The sequence below is a fragment of the Haliotis cracherodii genome, unplaced genomic scaffold (assembly GCF_022045235.1).
Source record: "Haliotis cracherodii isolate W230 unplaced genomic scaffold, xgHalCrac1.p SCAF_8, whole genome shotgun sequence".
Classification (NCBI taxonomy): Eukaryota; Metazoa; Mollusca; class Gastropoda; order Lepetellida; family Haliotidae; genus Haliotis; species Haliotis cracherodii.
This window is the reverse complement of record NW_027266341.1, coordinates 55,903,634-55,909,259: the sequence shown is the minus strand read 5'-3', so window position 1 is coordinate 55,909,259 and position 5,626 is coordinate 55,903,634. Positions and strand designations below refer to the sequence as shown.

Below are 5,626 nucleotides of genomic sequence, written 5' to 3'. Positions count from 1 at the left end.
TTGAAGTAAGCAAATGATATTATTCGGTCGAACGTCTATCAGCCATCTATTCTATTCATGAAGAACATTTCACGTGGGACCAACAGAGGGAATATGACTATCGACTTGCTAATTATTTTTTATATTCATTCCAGCTCAAACGATCTATTGGCTTGATTTATTGTTATGGTATCCACAAAATAAGTAGGATCCGATTTTTTCAGTTTTTGTTGAAATAAAACTGATTAATATTTGCTGTTTACATATCAAAGTGTGCGAAATTGTTACAAAATGTTTGCCCAACATATCCAACATATTGTGCTAGGCACAGTATCACTGGACTGAGGGAGGGCGGTATTCCTCCTTGTGGGTCACCTGCTTGGCAATATGGGACGGGAAAACTGCAGGGGGTGAGGGCAGTTAAGTTGATGGTACAGACAGATAAGAGAGATCATTTTACAAATGTGAAACCTCAGTCCACAAAGGAAGAGGCGAAAGCTGAAACTTGGTGAGGTTTACCGAACAAAGGCAGTTATTTCTAGTTTCTTACTGACTCTAGAAGATACATTTAATAAAATGTGTGTGTGTGTGTGTGTGTGTGTGTGTGTGTGTGTGTGTGTGTGTGAGGTAGAAGAAGAATTGTACACCATAAAAATGGCTACGTATGTAGTTGGGGTAGATATGTTGAATGCCCGGCCAGTATGACCTTTGAGTCACTACAGTTTCAGTCATTAAAATGCGTAAAACAGTATTTGAGTGAAAGAAAACACTATAAGTGAGTGAAACAAAAGACCTCAGTACAGGCACACCCAGTCCCCCAACCCCAAGTCTGCATGTATCAATACTCATACCTGCCACATCCTCAACCACTTAACTTACTCACACAATCATCTGACAACATGTTCGCAAACCCTCGTATCACAACGCATGCACGCACGCATGCACGCACGCACGCACGCACGCACACGCACACACACATCACATTCTTCTTTCCCCACCATTATGTCTACGTCAGCCATCATGGATCCATGCGCATGCTTTCATACATAATCCATCCTCCCACCATTCCCCAACATCCATCGAACTATAACTATATCCGCCCTCATGTATCGGTATTCGTGCTTTCATACATACATACACACCCCTACCATTCCCCTACATCCATCGCAGTATAACTATGACTATAACCGCCTTCGTGCATCCGCACTTATGTTCACCTTGCATTGCATATGCATCGAATTACACGTTTAACATATCGTAAATATTTTACAACATGTACATATTATATATCAGCAAACAGAGATTATTATAACGCAATAGATTTCATCCGTCAAAACATCACAGAAAGAGGGGCAGCCTGGAATTTTACAATGGCATCTGAATGCACTAAGACGTTCAACTGGTCAGGAGGTGAGAGTTGCGGAAGATTACGGTAAACTTCAGTTACAGATCTCCATTACGAATATCTAAAGTATGAATAAAGATCACAGCTTGCTATGACGTGTACTTCATGCCGGCAGAATTAGCAATGTCCTTAGCTCTAAATTGTATGTCTAAATGCTTATGTAGACAAAGACCCAAATGTATATAGGCATGACCATATTATATTCTACGCAAATATCACCACATTTAAAAACAAAGCTAGATTGAGTCTTTGAAGGGCATTAAGAACTGATACACACAAGGAAAACTATTTATGGATGTCAACGGAGGAACACTGCGTTTCGGAATATATACTTTCTCCTTCATCAGGTGCATATTATTAAATGCTATGAGGCAGAGAACATATATTTGTACCTGTAAGAACAACAAAAGTAAAAAGATAGCAAAGAAGGGAACGCAACAAGGGAAGCCAACAGATAACTGGCATGGCGCTGATTACCCCGCCTCCCGTTTGCCCATTGTCCATTTCCCATTACCAATCATTCATAAGTTAAGTTTTGGCTTTAATTTGTCCATTGATAATCAACCATCAACGTCTATTATTTCCACCCTAAAAATATGTAGTTTACTAAGAAAGTGGTATCCAAATATAATGTGTGTTACTGTTGACCACTTTCTTAAAGGCATTGTTGGTTCAAAGCTTTCGGTCATAGAAGCCGTGTCATTTTTCTCTTGTCAGAGGAGTACACAAAGTATACGTCATCTGGACTAACATTTTTGGTTCGATGGCTGGGTTAGATCGCCAACTTTGTGTTCTGGCGATTGGGTGCCTCACTCACAGTGTGGGTTCAAATCCCGGACGGGACTCAACCCAAGAAAGTACGAGAATCTGTACTTTACTCAGAAAGTGTTATCCCAATTATAACATTTGTTGTCAAGAAAACACAATAAATGTATATTCGGCTTTGGATGGGTAATGATATCACAGACATATACGGATATTGATGATGACTTGGAGGAGCTTCGTAACGCACGTCTTCTCAATTCAGGGATTGGTGAGATTGGGGGGATAGATGATAGATTTAGCAACATGTAAGGTCCTCTTGAGTGGGAGGGTATTCGCAGATGGATTAGCATATGAACTATGATTCTCTTTAGGCAGAAAATGAGGATCCACGATGTTCGACCTGGTAGAAGTGTGTTATCAAACCTCACATCATTGGTTTTTTGACTGACTGTAGCGTCAAAACAAACTCATTCATTTACTTGAACTGAATGTTCATCTTAACTGTTATGGATAAGGGAATCTATGCCTCCGTGAAAGCGTGTGTGAGATGTAATGATAACATTTATACAGAATATTTTGATTGTCCTAACGGAGTTAAACAAGGCTGTATATTAAGCCCTCTATTATTTTCCTTTTTCATCAATGAACTGTCAAATGATGTTTCATCACATGGGAAACACGGCGTACAATTATTTCCTGACTTGTTTGAAATATTATTATTATTGTTTGCCGACGATGTTATTCTTGTCTCTGACACAGTAACTGGTTTACAGAACCAACTTAATATTCTTGATAACTTTGCAGATTCACATGGATTAACGGTTAATTTAGATAAAACGAGTGTTGTTGTATTTAGACGAGGAGGGCGGTTATCTGTTCATGAGAAATGGTTCTATAAAGGCAAACGTATTTCAACCGCCAACTCCTATAGATATCTTGGGTTTGTATTCTCATATACATCAAAGATGAACCAATGTGTTTCAGATCTAGCATCAAGGGGTAAACGAGCTTTAATGGAAATATTTCGCAATTTACGGAAGATTGGTTTTGTTGACACTTCAGTTTTCTTTAAAATATTTGATACTCAGATTCAACCTATTCTTTTATATGGTGCGGAAATATGGGGTGTAGACAGATTTGAAAAAATAGAACAAGTGCATATTATGGCTTGTAAGAAGTTTCTTAACGTTGGTTTGCAAACCCCAAATGCTATTGTGTATGGGGAATGCGGTCGGTACCCACTACATGTAAATGCTATGTGTCGTTCTGTAAAGTATTGGCTAAAACTGATTGAAATGGACGAAGGTAGGATACCAAGAAAATCTTATAATATGCTTGTATATAACGACAAGTGTGGTCGTCATAACTATGCTTCTTCTATTCGTTCCATATTATTTTCTCACGGATTCGGAGTAGTTTGGCTCAGTCAAGCTGTTGGCGACAAACCATCATTCATGAATAGTTTTAAAACGTTTTGATAAATATGTTTTACCAATCATGGAATAGTACTATCAAGGCTAGTTCTAGGTACATTCTGTATAAAGAATTTAAAAGTCTCCTGGAACCAGAAAAATACCTTCCATTATTACTGAAATAAAATATCGAAATGTTTTGATAAGGCTTAGAGCCGGGCTACTAAGACTTAAGGTAAACGAAGGTAGATGGGCTGATATTGACTTACGCTTACGACTCTGCCCCATATGTGAAACAAGTATAGAGAATGAATATCATTTTACTTTAGAATGTGAATATTACAACGATATTAGACATCTGTATTTACCAACAACATTTTGCAATAATCCAAATATGCATAAATTTAAAACGCTACTGTCATCTTCGTGTAAACAATTACTTGGAAAACTATGTAAATACCTATTGCAGCTATGAAAGAAGACGTAATTATGAAAAGCCTGTAAACCTGTAAATTTGTACCTGACATTACCTTTTTTCATGTACCACACTATTTCAAATGTATGTATTGTATATGGGCCAGTGGCCTTGGTACAAATAAAGACTTCTTCTTCTAGATAGTCACGGAGCCATGATCCAGAGAACAGGGTGTCATTAGATAGAAATAAACTAAGTAATCATAGGATTACCAGAAAAACGGGGTTTTACACACAAGCCAATAAACTTCGCTCATTAACACCAGAGTAAGTCAGTACATGATTGAAAACTGCCCCATAATTATGTATGACATGCTTGTCGGGTATTGCTACATATATATGTGAAAACAAAGTTATTAAAATGAAGAGCAAAACTGATGAAAGTTAACAATAAACGTGTATACGTGTTATATAGTCACTGCAAAAATAATGATTGTTTGTCTTTAGTATTAACATTCAAATACGTTATATCTGTATTAGCGATATTGTCTTTGTTCCACCGGTGAGTCAGCGTTAGCCGTACTATCTCGTAGTATAATTGAACTTCTGAAGACATCACGATACAGTTTTTACGATGCATCACGTCTGCACTAGCGCTTGATAACAGCCTTGTGTTTGGGTGTTTCAGTGGTTTAAATCGCTGCTCTTGATATTGTTGATTAAACTTTGATACTATGATCAATATAATGTTATGTGAGAGGTTGACTTTAGAACGGTAACATACTAATAGTATATAGGATGACATAAACAGAACAATGAGAAGTTCGTCCAGATTAGTGTATAGGCAACATTTAATAATTAAAATAATTACATTCAACAACTCCCCTTTTAAGTCCATTTTCCTGACTTATAAGTAAATGCAAGAACAATCGGCCGGAATACAATGTATAGTTCTTGTCCACTTCCATATGACTATAGAGCATACAATAAGCTATCGGGTCCCGTTTAGATCGGTTTGGGTGGCAGCCTAGATAGCCATAGAATAGTTTCATCTTGGAATCTCCCATATCACTGGGGATCCTCTTCAATTTAAATGGAGTTACTCGTTACGATTCCGAACCTTCACGTGACTGGGTTTAGGAAACATTGTCAAATAGTGGTGACATTAAATCTAGGAAACAATACGCGAAATCACGCATGCACAGAACGGAAAATGTGGTCAAGGCATTAAGTAATCCGCATGCTTAGAACGATTGATTTCAGTACTTCCGCTAAGCGCTTCGAGTGCAGCGTCAAACGCGGGCCTGTAATCTAACACGCGGGGACTGACCAATGAAATCTGAGAAGTAGAAACACCGGTAGACGCTGTTGCTTGATTGACAATGTCAATCAAGAAAGGGAGGAGCTTAACGCTATCGTTCTCTCCCAGTAAATTCCGATGTCAAATAACGACGTTATTTGGACGGAAAAACGATGGTTTGAAAACGTCCAAATAACGTCGTTTTTCCGTCCAATGACCATATACGGAAAAAAACGACGTTTTCGTGTTTGCAGTGTCATTTAATCAGGGGGGATTCTGAATCAGAATAGGTCTCAGTTACTTTATATTTAGCAAACACATGTTGATCATTAAATCAGGTTGAGATTCTGA

The 5,626-nt window shown here is 38.0% G+C and overlaps 1 pseudogene; it reads left to right on the top strand.

The window, feature by feature from the left end:
- Window positions 1-2,668: 2,668 nt before the first annotated feature.
- LOC139450390 (uncharacterized) lies at window positions 2,669-4,152 on the top strand (annotated as a pseudogene).
- Window positions 4,153-5,626: the final 1,474 nt, after the last annotated feature.